Raw genomic sequence first — 16494 nt, forward strand, 5'->3', positions numbered from 1 at the left:
ACATATACACACACACACACATATACATACATATATATACATATATACATACATATATACATACATACATGTGTGTGTGTATTTATATATCACTGTATTGACCAGACTATTGTATGTTGTTATACACTGCTGGCAACAATGCACTTCCTTGCACCAATGTAGCTTTCAGATGATATCATCAAGCCAGCAGGGTGGGCAGGCTAATTTTACCCCTGAATGGAATGCAAGCTTATTGCAGGGTCATCTATTTACAGCTCAGCTGAGTGGAAAAGTCCATGGTTATATCAATGAGATCGTATTGAAAGTCTGTAAAATGTTTGTTATGTTTGAAATGTTTGTGAGTCTTTCATTAAATTGAAAATTATACAGGTTATCAACCTCACTTAGCATACATTATATATTTATAATATTTATAGGTACACTTTCTTTTGAACAGTCCATTGTCAGGTTGTCAACTGTGAGTTGATCAAAAAGCAGTGTGGGTGTCAATATTGTAATGTTAATGTCTAAATAGTCTCATAGTCTGATGATTTATTATCTTCATTTTTAAACCATATAATATATGTTATAAATACTGAATATTTCTTCGATGTTATGATATCCGTGGGTGCAGGCATACATATATACATAAAAATATACATACGCCTGGCCCCCGTGCCGGTGGCATGTAAAAGCACCATCTGTTCGTGTCCATTGCTAGCCTCGCCTGGCCCCCGTGCTGGTGACACATAAAAGCACCATCCGTTCGTGGCCATTTGCCAGCCCCGCCTGGCACCTGTGCGGGTAGCACGTAAAAAGCACCCACTACACTCACAGAGTGGTTGGCGTTAGGAAGGGCATCCATCCGTAGAAACACTGCCAGATCTGACTGGGCCTGATGCGGACTTCCGGCTTCACAGACCCCAGTTGAACCGTCCAACCCATGCTAGCATGGAAAACGGACACTAAATGATGATGATGATGATGATGAGGACATATAACTTATATCTAACTTATAAACAATGCTAATATGTTAAGGTGTGTTGACCTGGTTACAAACACTAATGTTTTATGACTGTCTTTTTCTCAAATTTTGGCCATCCAATACCCCTACTTCTAATAAGTGACCCCTTCCTCTATCCTTACTTTACCTCCCTTCACTCCTGTGTAATCTGCCTTACTCTTGTCTCTATTCTACTTGCATCTTTCCATCTTTTCCTCCCTCCCCCATGCACTCACCATTCCTTCAGTGTTTTGCTTTGTTTATAACTAGAAATGGCTCTGGCAAAAGCAGCATTCAATTTTTTAGGTCATTCAATTTTTCTCAACTGATCACAAGAGCAATTGAGTAAGCCTATCAATAATGGTACCTATAATTACTACTGGAAACAGCTGTAAGCCAAATTTGATGCAATTAAGGAAAAATATGTAATGACCATTATTTTAAACTTGTTTTCGCAGGAGTGGCTGTGTGGTAAGTAGCTTGCTTACCAACCACATGGTTCGGGGTTCAGTCCCAGCTGCGTGGCACCTTGGGCAAGTGTCTTCTACTATAGCCTCGGGCTGACCAAAGCCTTGTGAGTGGATTTGGGAGATAGAAACTGAAAGAAGCCCATCATATATATGTATATTTATATACATATACGTGGAGGCGCAATGGCCTAGTGGTTAGGGCAGCGGACTCGCGGTTGCAGGATCGCGGTTTCGATTCCCAGACCGGGCGTTGTGAGTGTTTATTGAGCAAAAACACCTAAAAGCTCCACGAGGCTCTGGCAGGGGGTGGTGATCCCTGCTGTACTCTTTCACCACTCTTTCTCCCACTCTTTCTTCTGTTGGCCTGCTCGCTTAGCCAGCGGGGTGGCGTCATTCGAAGGCTAAAACAATGCAAACGCATTGTGACCAGCGATGTGTAACAACATCTGATGGTCTGGTCGGTCACGTGATCACGTGATATACATATATGTGTGTGTGTGTGTGTGTGTGTGCTTGTGTGTCTGTGTTTGTCCACCCCAACATTGTGTGTTTATGTCCCCATAACTTAGTGGGTAGAATAAGTACTGGGCTTACAAAGAATAAGTCCTGGGGTCGATTTGCTCGACTAAAGGCGGTGCTCCAGCATGGCCGCAGTCAAATGACTGAAAACAGTAAATGAGTATATGTGTGTGTGTGTACATAAATGTGTGTGTGTGTGTGTGTGTGTGTGTGTGCATGCACGCAGAAAGAGAAAGAGAGAGTAGATAATTAAACAAAGGGATGTTAGAAGTCCAGTTGAAGGTCAAAGTGCAGCAGCAACTTAATCAGGATACAAAATGAGGAACTAAACCAATGTGTGATGCTTTGTCATTTAATTCCCTTCCATCAACATTCGTTTAGAATGAGACAACAAAAAGAGAAATAAAATAAAATAAAGACAAATGTTAATTAATAAATAGAAAGCTGAAGGAATATTTCAGCAATTGTATAATGAAATCTAATTGATTAATCCTTGTGTCACTTTGGATAATTAATTTTTCTTTTTTTTCAGTTTTGTGTGGAGGAAGGGGCTATGCTCACAACTTTGAAATAAAAATGGTTGTTTCAACAAAAATAAGGGTTTTTCTACATAGGCACAAGTCCCTCATTTAATTAACAGCTGGCACAATTAATTTAAGCAATATTCCCAAGTATTTTATTCTAGGAGTTAAAAATAAAAGTACATTCACAAAGAGACATAACTAAAGTCTTCAAAATCTTTTTGTCATATCTTTTACTAATATATTTCAGTTGAAATACACTACTTTTGTTTCAATTTATTATTTTGGGGCCATATTCACAAGTGATGGGAAACAGGAGGCTGAACTGGATGCTAGAATCGCAGATGCTGTCACAGTAATGTACTGGCTCCAGTGTTTGATAAAAAGAAACTCAAACAGGTTGTCTTCAATTCAGTTTGCATGTCTTTCTTTATCTTTGGTTGCCTGGCACAGCCTTCTGGCTTCCCAGACCCCAGTTGAACCGTCCAACCCATGCTAGCATGGAAAACAGATGTTAAACGATGATGATGATGATGATGCATGTTGGGCAAAGACAGAAAGAATACAATCACAAATATAAGCAAATGAAATGGGAGTCTTTTGAAGAATGTCTGGAGTAATGTTACTCAACAGGGTGCATAGCCCCAAGATCAGGGAGTCTCTCCAGGTCAAATTGCAACTTCTCTGCATTGAGAGGTCACAGTGCCACTACTACATACATGTGATTAGAATGCCACAGAAAAAATTTACAAAATTGATTCTTCAAGTTGAGCCAATGGTAGGAGACTGAGGGGCAGTCCAAGAACAAGATGGTTGGATAATATCAACCAGACAGAAAGTCTAATGATGGTTGCTTCTAATAGTATGGAGGAGGTACCTATTTCTTTACTACCCACAAGGGGCTAAACACAGAAGGGACAAACAAGGACAGACAAATGGATTAAGTCGACTACATCGACCCCAGTGCGAAACTGGTACTTAATTTATTGACCCCGAAATGATGAAAGGTAAAGTCGACCTCGGCAGAATTTGAACTCAGAACGTAGCGGCAGATGAAATACCGCAAAGCATTTCACCTGGCATGCTAACGTTTCTGCCAGCTCGCTGCCTTAAAGTATGGAGGAGGTACCTGAGAACTCTACCCCCATGATCCTCCTAAGAATAATGGGCTGAGAAGATGGATGGTTGGCTGGATTAATATGAAATGAGCATTAATATTGGGAGAATGCTAAGGCAATGAGCTGGCAGAATCGTTAGTACAACAAGCAAACTGCTTAGTGGCATTTAATCCATCTTTTCATTCTGAGTTCAAATTCCACCAAGGTTGACTTTGCCTTTCATTCATTCAGAGATGATAAAATAAACATCAGTCAAGTACTGGGGTCAATATAATCGACTTATCCACTGCCCAGAAATTGCTGGTCTTGTGCCAAAATTTGAAATCAGTATTGGATGGATGGATGGATGGAAGCACTCCGTCGGTTACGACGATGAGGGTTCCGGTTGATCCGAATCAACAGAACAGCCTGCTTGTGAAATTAACGTGTAAGTGGCTGAGCACTCCATAGACACATGCACCCTTAACATAGTTCTCGGGGATATTCAGCGTGACACAGAGAGTGACAAGGCTGGCCCATTGAAATACAGGTACAACAGAAACAGGAAGTAAGAGTGAGAGAAAGTTGTGGTGAAAGAGTACAGCAGGGATCACCACCATCCCCTGCCGGAGCCTCGTGGAGCTTTTAGGTGTTTTTGCTCAATAAACACTCACAACGCCCAGTCTGGGAATCGAAACCGCAAGTCCGCTGCCCTAGCCACTGGGCCATTGCGCCTCCACTGAAATTAGTATTGGGAGAGTAGGGAGTTGAGAGTAAAATATTAATAACTAAATCCATCTCAATACTTGTATACTGCTTACTTCAGTAACCACAGAATGATGAATGGCAAAGCTGTCATTAGTAAGATTTGAACTTGGGAAAAAGAGGACAAAACTGATACCACAAAAAATTTTCTCCAGTAACCTAATTAATTTTCTTCAAACATCAACATGAAACATAAATTTTTCTGGATAGATGCAGTTGGTTAACCATTTTACTAGACCTTTTGAGTATTTTATCAATTTCAGAAGAATAAATTAAATAAAATTATATATAAACAAATAAATAAAAGAAATTGGATCAAAGCCTTGTGAGTGGATTTGGTAGATGGAAACTGAAAGAAGCCCATTATACATAGATATATTTATGTGTATGTGTGTGTGTGTCTCTGTGTTTGTCCCGCACCATCACTTGACAACCAATGTTGATGTGTTTACATCCCAGTAACTTAGAAGTTCAGCAAAAGAGACTGATAGAATAAGTACTAGGCTTACAAAGAATAAGCCCTGAGGTTGATTTCTTTGACTAAAAACCCTTTAAGGTGGTGCTCCAGCATGGCCGCAGTCAAGTGACTGAAACATGTAAAAGAGTAAAAGAATTGGAGGTATTTGAACTCGGGATATAAATGTCATAACTAAACATCACTTAATACTTAATCCAGTTCTCTACTATGTCCACCAACTCCAGCATTGTTAGCTCAAAAATAAATATGCAAAATTGAGCTTTCAGATGATGCAGTTAGTTATCTGTTTTAAATCAGTCAGAATCAGTTTATTTACGACTCAAATGTCTAGATTATTAATCCACCTCCTCCTCCTCCTCATTATTATCATAACTACTACTACTACTACTACTACTACTACTACTACTACTACTACTACTACTACCACCACCACCACCACCACCACCACTACTACTACTACTACAACAACAACTACTACTACTACTGCTGCTGCTGCTGCTGCTGCTGCTGCTGCTACTACTACTACTACTACTACTGTCAGAAACGAAATCCACATATCAAAATGTCAACATTAACAAAATTATGACTAGATTCTTAAAACAAAAAAAAAAAAAAAGAGAAGAGAAAACTATAAAAAAAAAAGATGAAACAAAAGCATAATAGAAAAGAGTGGTGGGAATGGGGTTAGGATGGGTGGGGAACGGGGTAACATAGAAAGCTATAAGCTTGTGGGAATTGATTTTGGATTAATGGTAATTTCTGAAAATCTAGGAATGATTTGACCGAAACGTAGCATTAAGTGATATTGTTTCCCGTGATCTGGCTATACGATGGTTCGTTAGGACTAGTGTACTCAATCCACATTTGAAAACTAATTAGAAGATTAGATGCAAGAAAAAAAATTGCTCGTTACGTTTTGTCTCTTGACGGAGAAAGATACAAATAAACAAATACTATTTGTTGATGTTGATTTTTTTTTGTTTGTCTTTTTAAATATTTTTATTGTTTCACATTTCGAAATATTTCATAAACCGCAGCTGCTACTGTTGCTGTCATCAACCCCACCACCACCACCACCACCAAAATCACCATTATAACTCCTTATAATAATCATTTCTGTTATAGGCACAAGGCCTGAAATTTTGTTGGGGAAGGTTTTAGTAGTTGATTTACATCAATCCCCAGCGCTCAACTGGTGCTTATCTAATTGACCTGATGAGATGGAAGGCAAAGTCAACCTTAGCAAAATTTGAACTGAGAATGTAAAGACAGACAGACAAAATGCTGCTAAGCATTTTGTCTGGTATGCTAACAATTCTAGCAGCTCGCCTCCTTTACAACTACTTGTAATAATCTTATTATAATAATAATAATAATAATAATAATAACAATAATAATAATAATAATAATCTTATAATAAAAATAATAATAATAATAATAATCTTATAATAAAAATAATAATAATAATAATCTTATAATAAAAATAATAATAATAATAATAATAATAATAATAATAATAATAATCTTATAATAATAATAATAATAATAATAATAATAATAATAATAATAATCTTATAATAGTAATGATAATAATAATAATAATAATAATAATCCATTTTACTATAGGTAAAAGGTCTGAAATTTTGAGGGGAGGGATTGGTCAATTACAACGATCCCAGTGTTTAACAGGTTTTTCGTTGACCCTGGAAGGATGAAAGGCAAAGTTGACCGCGGTAGAATTTGAACTCATTACTTCCAGCAGAGCAGAAAGGATGCAGGAAACAAAGTAGAGCAACTAAAGACCAGTGGTTATTTGATAAAATGATATTTAGACATTGTAGTCACAGGTTGATGGAACTGAGTGTTGCATGGTTGGATTACAGAAGAGTATGACATGGTGCTACACGATTAGATAAGTAAAACAATGGACATGCTTGGCGTGGCAGGAAATATGGAGAACATGTTCAGTGAAAGTGTGAAACACTGGAATACTGTGAATTGAGTGGAGGAAAACAAAGACTTGGGATGGAATGATTGCATGCATTGTCGCAGAATGTCACAAGTTGGCTCGGCTGTGTGGTTAGGGAGCTTGCTTCCTAGCTATATGGTTTCGGGTTCAGTCCCACTGCGTGGCATTTTGGGTAGGTGTCTTCCACTATAGTCCCGAGTCGACCGAAGCTTTGTGATTGAATTCGGTAGGTGGAAGTTACTGCCGTGTGTGTATGTGTGCATATAGCCCCTCAGTGCCTCTCCGAAAGAGAGAGAGAGGGGGGGGCATGACCAAGTTTAAAAGTTTTGCATTGGAAACTTTGTCAGAAGTGGAGGTTTGAAGCTTGTAGTACATGGTATAACCATTGGGTTGGAGAAATGTAAGGTTTTAGGGGATTTTCCAATTCAAACAGAGAAGAAGATTGAAAATAATAAAACAGCTATAACAATAATAGACATAGGCGCAGTAGTGGCTGTGTGGTAAGTAGCTTGTTTACCAACCACATGGTTCCGGGTTCAGTCCCGCTGCGTGGCACCTTGGGCAACTGTCTTCTATTATAGCCTCGGGCAAACCAAAGCCTTGTGGGTGGATTTGGTTGACGGAAACTGAAAGAAGCCCGTGATATATATGTATATATATATATATATATATATATATATATATATATATATATATATGCATGTGTGTATTTGTGTGTCTGTGTTTGTCCCCCTAGCATTGCTTGACAACCGATGCTGGTGTGTTTACGTCCCTGTTACTTAGCGGTTCGGCAAAAGAGACCGATAGAATAAGTACTGGGCTTACAAAAAGAATAAGTCCCGGGGTCGAGTTGCTCGATTAAAGGCGGTGCTCCAGCATGGCCGCAGTCAAATGACTGGAACAAGTAAAAGAGAAAAAGAGAAAGAGAATAGGAAAGCGAAGCTGCTTACTAATTGAGTCCTCATGTGTTTGATTCCAGGATTATAAAAAAAAATGACAAAAAAAATGCAATCCCTTAAAATTTGAAATTGTAAGAATTTGGAATATGAAAACTTCAAACATTGTGCCTGTAATAATTAGTGCATTAGGGACTGTGAGTAATGATAAAGAGGAGGCGCAATGGCCCAGTGGTTAGGGCAGCGGACTTGCGGTCGTAGGATCGCGGTTTCGATTCCCAGACTGGGCATTGTGAGTGTTTATTGAGTGAAAACACCTAAAGCTTCACAAGGCTCCTGCAGGGGGTGGTGGTGAACCCTGCTGTACTCTTTCACCACAACTTTCTCTCACTCTTTCTTCCTGTTTCTGTTGTACCTGTATTTCAAAGGGCCAGCCTTGTCACACTCTGTGTCATGCTGAATCTCCTCGAGAACTACGTTAAGGGTACACGTGTCTGTGGAGTGCTCAGCCACTTGCACGTTAATTCCACGAGCAAGCTGTTCCGTTGATCGTATCAGCTGGGACCCTCATCGTCGTAACCGACGGAGTGCTCCCCTATATATATATAATGATAAAGACAAATGGTCGAAGGTGATTGGAATGGAATGTCTGTAGAGCTTCGACAGAAAGTTTGCCTGTTAGGAACATGAAAAATTATCAGAAAAATTTTGAGCGCTTGAAAGGTCATTGAAAGCTTGTGAGTGTCTAAGGTTACAGGTAGTAACCCACAAGCCGCTCAAATTCTGCCTGGAATAAGAATGAACCTGAGTCAAGTTGAATAATGATGATAGTGGTTGACAGGTCCTATCAAACTGTCCTACCCATACCAGCAAGACCACTGTTAAATGATGATGATGAAGCTGATACACACACATATATATACACAGACAGATATGCATGCATATATATACCTACATTTATATATACACACACACATATATATATAGATATCTATACAGTCATAAATATACATGTGTCTATGAATACACACACATATATATATATACACATATGTTTGTGTGTGTGTGTGTGTATATATGTATATATATATATATATATATATGTATACACATATATATATATGTATACACACATATATATATATATATACACATATATACATGTGCATATATGTATATATGTATTTATATACATATATTTGTTTATATATATATATATATATATAATATATATATATATATATACACATATATATATGCATACACACATACACAGGCACACACAAACAGTTACAAACACACACACACACACATAGAATACAAATAAATAAATAAATATCAGATTAAAGAGATTAACCTACACAGAAAAATGTTTTGTTAGCGTAACTGCATTGTTAATTTAGGTAAAAGCCTTTAATAATTTTATGTAATGGTTTCTATTTGATTGGATGAGGCAGTTGACACCTCCTCCTCTCACTTGTACATATTCTCAAATTACAGAAAGCAAAATAAAAAAAAATAAAACAAAATAAAACTATCCCACTCCTCTCAATTTGTTTATCATTATGAGCTCCAGCTACAGCTGAAGGTGGTGGATGGGGGGGGGTAGTGGAGATAATAATATTTCTTTTGCTAAATAATACAAAGACTCAGTCTGTGGGGGAAAAAGAAAGTGCTAATAATAAATGATTTCACATTTTAGCACAAGGCCAGCAATTCTGAGTGGGGTAAGTAAATTACATTGACCCCCCCCCCCCCAATGTTCAAACTGGTACTTATTTTATCAACCCTGAAAGGAAGAAAGGCAAAAATCGACCTCGGTGGGATTTGAACTCAGAACGTAAGGAGGGAGGGATGAAATGCTGCTAAGCATTTTTCCCAGTGTGCTAATGGTTCTGCCAGCTTAGAGAGTGCTAATATTAGTGAGTTCTGAGTTAGGCACAAGGCCAGCAATTTTAAAGGAGGAGGTGGTAAGTCAATTACATCGACCCCTAATGTTCAACGGGTACTTATTTTATCAACTCCGAAAGAATGAAAGGCAAAGTTGAACAGTCAGCAAGAAATAGAAACAAAATTGAAGGAAGAAAAAAAGCTGATAATAATAATAATAATAATAAAAATTATAATCCTTTCTAATATTGGCACAAGGCCTGAAATTTTGGGGGACGAGGCTAGTTGATTGCATCAACCCAAATGCTCAACAAGTACTTATTTTATTGATCCCCAATGCTCAACTGATATTTATTTTATTGACTCCATCCCTAGGACTGGCCCTAGTTATAACAGTAATAATGGGGAGAGAGCAAGGTGATTACATCTATCCTATTACTTAACTGGTATTTTTATCAATGTTGAAAGGATGAAAGGCAAAATTCACTTCAAGTTAAGTTAAGTTAATTTGGTTCAAAATGCAAGGCCATGTAGGAGGACATGGAGTTATGTACAGGGTCGTTCATGCAAAGAGTTCAGGCTATTTCTGGTCTAGAGAGACTTTGAACTGAGCGGTCGTCGGCATCTTCATTATCTTGTCCGGCAGCTTATTCCACAGATCTGCAACCCGGATGGATAAAGCTCCTCTCCTTCGATTGAGATGAAATCGGCGCAGATAGAGCTTTTGGAGTGACCCCACAGCATACGCTCTGGAGCAGGAGTGAAGAACAGCTCTTTCGAGAGGTTACACTTTCCACTTATGATGTTGTGAGCAAGAATGAGATCACTTCAGTTGGATTTGAACTCAGATGTAAAAAGAGGGAAGAAATTCCACTTAGCATTTCTTCTGATGCATTTATGATTCTACCAGCTCACCACCTTTAATTAATAGTAATGTGCATCTTGATGGCATTCAGGAAGAGCTGGTCTGGGAGTTCAAGTATTTTAGCTCACCGGTTGCAGAGAAGAAAGTTGCTTCAGCAACAGAGATCAACTGCAGAATCAAGTCTGTGATTAATGTGAGTCTGGAAGAAGCTCAACATCTCCCTAAGGACCACGATCTGTCTTTCCACACACTGGTTCTGACTGACCTCCTCTACAGTGCCGTGACCTGTATCATCTGCAAGCAGGACCTGAATAAGCTTGAGGTGTTCCAAATGTGCTGTCTTCATCAGATCCTTGGTGTCTCTCTACATAACTGAATCTCAAACAGCAACATCAAAGAACTATGCCAGCAGCAGCCAATCAGCAGCGCTAGCTTCAGTGGTTTGGCCATGTCTACAGGATGAGCACTAGAAGACAACCTACACACTGGAGAATCCAGTGCAGCACACCAAAGAAGACATGGGAGAAAGAAAATGAGGAAGATCTGAAGTTGCAACACCTCGACCTTAAGCATGCTAAGGCCAGCACCATCGATGAGAAAGCATGGAATAACATCATCACCAGAGTCCATCCTCCAGCGGCACCCACAGTAGCATTTTGGTTGAGAGGACAGCTTCCCCCTCCGGCTGCCAGTTAGGGATTTTACTTACTGAGTTAATTAATTAATAATAATAATATTAGTAACAACAACGACAATGATAATAATAATGAGTTTATTGTATAGGCAGTATAAAAGCCTAAATACAAGGTGCAATAATATCCCAAAAGGAGGAATAATACATAAAGAATATGGTAGCACACTATGTAAAGCTCAATTGCTCTCATTACAATGGTAATATGTGAAAACAGTATATAAGTGATGACCTGGCCACAATCATCTGTGACATCCCTGCTCAAACTAATAAAGAGACCAAGCCAAATATTGTCTGGCTATAATTATCAAAATCAGAAACAAAAGACTGTTCTCTGATAGTAATCTCAATGTTTTCTGGCCAATTTATCCCCACGAAGGAGGGTGACAGTCTGTCAAAGTACAAGGATCATTAAATTGAACCAAGTGTGAAAGAGAAAGTGAAACTGTAGACAGAACCAAAAATCAGGTGAAGCAGTAGGTATGGTGAAAAAGAACAGTAACAAAGAAATAAAAATCATCTCCGATCTAACAGAATACACAAATCAAAATATAACCCTGCTGTGTAGAACATGACATATTCAATGTACAACTCACACTATACACTCTCTGTACAACACCACTCAATATTCTGAATTGTCATTATCCTATGATGATCATCATCATCGTTTAGCGTCCGCTTTCTATGCTAGAATGGGTTGGATGGTTCAACTGGGGTCTGGGAAGCCAGAAGGCTGCACCAGGCCCAGTCTGATCTGGCAATGTTTCTACGGCTGGATGCCCTTCCTAATGCCAACCACTCTGTGAGTGTAGTGGGTGCTTTTTACGTGCCACCGGCACAGGTGCCAGACGAGGCTGGCAAACGGCCACGATTGGATGGTGCTTTTATGTGCCACCGGCACGGGGGCCAGGTGAGGCTGGCAACGGCCACGGACGGATGGTGCTTTTTACGTGCCACCTACAAAATGCATAAAATCATTGCATACAGTTAGCACTCAAAGCTGCAACACAATACGCACAACATAAACCGTTTACAATCACCACCGAATAAATATAACACAGTGCGCATCATCATCATCATCATTTAACATCTGTTTTCCATGCTGGCATGTGTTGGACAGTTTGATAGGAGCTCATAAGGCTGGGAGTCACAGGCTCCATTGTCTGTTCTGGCATGGTTTCTATGGCTGGATGCCCTGTCTAATGCCAGCCACTTGACAGAGTGTACTGGGTGCTTTTTACATGGCACCAGCACATGACACCTCAAATATAAAATATACAGGACAATGTATGCATGACAAATTATGATCAATCTGGACCACATCCAAACAAAACTGTTCCAACTTACAGCTATACTTCTACTTGCCAACACTACTACCATAACCAATCTGCCTTCCAGTAATGTCCTTCCTCAGCATCCTATCTTTGCTCAGGCTGTAGGAAAGTGTCAATGATTAAATGGGATAAGTGGAAAAAGAGAAATTTAAAACAAAAAACAACATAGAGTAGTAACTGTATTTTTACACAACCACTGGTGCCACTTAAAAATCACCTGTGTCGGCAATGTATATACACACCCATGCTGGTGACATGTAAAAGGCACCCAGCACATTCTGTTAAGTGGTTTGCATTAGGAAGGGCATCCACCCATAGAAACCATGCCAGCTGGCAGAAACGTTAGCACGCCAGGCGAAATGCTTCACAGCATTTTGTCTGCTGTTACGTTCTGAGTTCAAATTCCGCTGAGGTTGACTTTGCCATTCATCCTTTCGAGGTCGATAAATTAAGTACCAGTTACGCACTGGGGTCGGTGTAATCGACTTAATCCCTTTGTCTATCCTTGTTTATTCCCTCTATGTTTAGCCACTTGTCTGCCGTTACATTCTGAGTTCAAATTCCGCTGAGGTTGACTTTGCCGTTCATCCTTTTGAGGTCGATAAATTAAGTACCAGTTACGCACTGGGGTCGGTGGAATCGACTTAATCCCTTTGTCTGTCCTTGTTTGTTCCCTCTATGTTTAGCCCCATGTGGGCAATAAAGAAATAAGAAACCATGCCATGACACACAGTTGGAATCTGGACAGCTCCCTGCTAGTCAGCTCCATGTCAAACCATCCAACCCATGCCAGCATGGAAAGTGGACATTAACCGATGATGATGACTCGATGATGATGACTCGATGATGATGACTACACAATACTATAACACAATGAATGCAAAACATCTTGTATACAATCAACACTCAATAATATCAAAACATATTTTAAACAATCACCCCTTGCAGAATGTAAAGAAGTGTGACTACGTGATGTTTTCGATGTGCTAATGGCTCTGCTAGCTCACCAACACATAACATGTACTTCTTTATCTAATCACCGCCCAGTAATATAATACAACATGTATAACAATATAATATAATCTACACACAACATATACTGCACATAGTTGCCAAAAGCACATAACTATTAATGAGCCCCACACTACAATGAATAATAAGGACACTCTTCTTAATAAAGTTCCAATATTCTAATCTTTATATATAAAAGTGAAGTTGTGTGGTGTCTGTCTCCTACGATTCCTAACTACTCCCACATTTTGTAGTGCAGTTTAACCAAAACCGGGTATCTTATAGTCGTGATTCATATCGAGCCCTTCTGGGTATTAGCGCGCGTCTACGATGAGTCTACGATTTAAAAAATAATTTACCATAATTTTTTTCCATTTTAATGCATTTTTTTGCTATTATATAAGGGAAGTAACTCTCTAAAAATGTCTACGATGAGTCAACGATTTAAAAAAAAATTTACCATCATTTTTTTTTTCCATTTTTAATGCATTTTTTTGCTATTTTTTTGGCTATAACTCTCTAAAGATGCTTATATAGTTATTTCCCTTACAAACTCGAGCAACGCCGGGCGATACTGCTAGTACCATATAAAAACTTTGACCACACAATACTGTTTCAAACACTATTTAAGCCACTTCACTTCTGGTAGCTACGGGTTATATTGATTTCGATAAATAAATAAATAAGTAAATAAATAAATAAATAAATAAATAAATAAAATATAAAACCTTGAGGGTAATTAACAGTAATGATTACATAACTATTTTTACTAATACTTAGTAATAGTCTAATATTAATAATATTATATCTGTACAATCTCCTTAGCTTAAGTTTGCCTGGTTATTAAATTATTATTTAATACTTAGACAAACAGTAAAAAAAAGAAAAAGAAAAGAATGCAAAATCATAACTTGTAAACTCATTTTATAATAACTTTTGACCTTATTATTATTAATACTATTATTACTAAGGTGGTGAATGGTAAAATCAGTAGAATGCCAGACAACTGAGGCTAGCTGCATCTCTTATCCTTTTTGCGTCTATAAAATAAGTTACCAGTCAAGTAATGACGCATGGTTGTGTGCTAAGAAGTTTTCTTCCAAACCACATGGCTTTGGGCTCAGTCCTACTGTGTGGCAACCAGGGCAAGTGCCTTCTTCTATAGCCTCAGACTGATCAAAGACTCATGAATGGATTTGGTTGGCAGAAACTAAAAGAAATTTATCATATGTTTGTGTGTATATGTATATATATATATATATACTTACATATACATATACATATATACATATATACACATAATGTGTGGAAGGGTCCTTGACTCTTGTTTCTAGTAATGTAGGTGCTACCCTGCGCCCTCAGTCACTATTAGTGACAATTGAACTTTTCCTTTGCGTTTTATATACACTATATATATATATATATACATATATATGTACATATATATGTATATATATATATATATACTTACATATACATATACATATATACATATATACACATAATGTGTGGAAGGGTCCTTGACTCTTGTTTCTAGTAATGTAGGTGCTACCCTGCGCCCTCAGTCACTATTAGTGACAATTGAACTTTTCCTTTGCGTTTTATATACACTATATATATATATATATACATATATATGTACATATATATGTATATATATATGTATACACACACACACACACACATATATATATATATATATATTCACACACACACATATTGGCCCCATTTACACTTTCTTTGTTCCTTCCACTTTTCTTTTTCTCACTCCCCCTCTCTCACATTTCTTGGCCTCCCCTTCATTCTAACCTCCCCTTCCATGTGACTAGTGTTCCGTCAAGCCTGATTTTTCTTTCTTAGTTTGACGACTATCCATATAGCATCTCTTATGTTCCTTCCCATGACCTTCACCTCTTATGTCCCTGCCATAAGGCTTCACTTCCACACACTGTTGTTAATGTACTGTTGTTTGTATTTGTAACTGTGTACCATTTTTTCCATTTTTTCGTTCTTGCTTTCGTATACATTCACTTGCTTTCTTCCAAGGAATCTAGTGCTCTTAGCTTAGATTTTATTGGGGCTGGCCAGATTAGAGCAGTCTTAAGTGTAACTGGCCAAAATTGCTAAGATGATCTGGAACTTGGCTGAGGAGAGAAAGCTCTGGATGACCTCTCCTTGATTTTCCTGTTCTTTTTTGTATCGTCTAACTGTCCGGATGTTTTGTTGTCACCTGTTACATTCTTGTTCCATTTTTATTTTCCTTTTTATACATACATACATACATAAAGGCGGGCATGAATTTGTAGTTAAGAAGCTTACTTCCTGGTCATGTGGTTTCAGTCTCAGTCCCACAGTACAGCATGTTGGGCAAATGTCATTTACCATAGCCCCAGCAGACCAAAGCCTTGTGGATAGATTTAGTTTGTAGAAACTGAAAGAAGCTATTCTACTTTTCAATGATATATTTTTGAAACTTAGGTGTGCAGCCTTAGTAATGAAATCCATTTGAGAGGAGATAAGCAAACGTTTCAAAATGTATTTCATTACCAAGGCCTCACATCTTGTACAAGAGGAGAACACTTTTAACTTTGATGGTAAAATATATTGAAAACTAAAGGGCACAGCTATGGGGACAAAATATGCACCCACATATGATAACATTTTGATAGGGTTTTAGAAGAAAAGCTATATGTGAATGACAAGAAAATGTTGGCCAAATGTCAAGCAGTCTGAATGTATGTAAATATGTACATATCTATCTATCTGTCTGTTTGTCTGTCAGTCAGTGTGTGTACATCTCTCTCTCTCTCTCTCTCTCTATATATATATATATATATATATATATACACACAGCTGGCAGAATTGTTAGCATGCTGGGCAAAATGCTTAGTGGCATTTTGTCTGTCCTTATGTTCTGAGTTTAGATTCTATCATGGTCAACTTTGCATTTCATCCTTACGGAGTCGATAAAATAAGTGCCAGCTGAGTACTGGGGTCGATGTAATT

This window comes from Octopus sinensis, linkage group LG8 (genome assembly GCF_006345805.1).
Source record: "Octopus sinensis linkage group LG8, ASM634580v1, whole genome shotgun sequence".
NCBI classification, from domain to species: domain Eukaryota; kingdom Metazoa; phylum Mollusca; class Cephalopoda; order Octopoda; family Octopodidae; genus Octopus; species Octopus sinensis.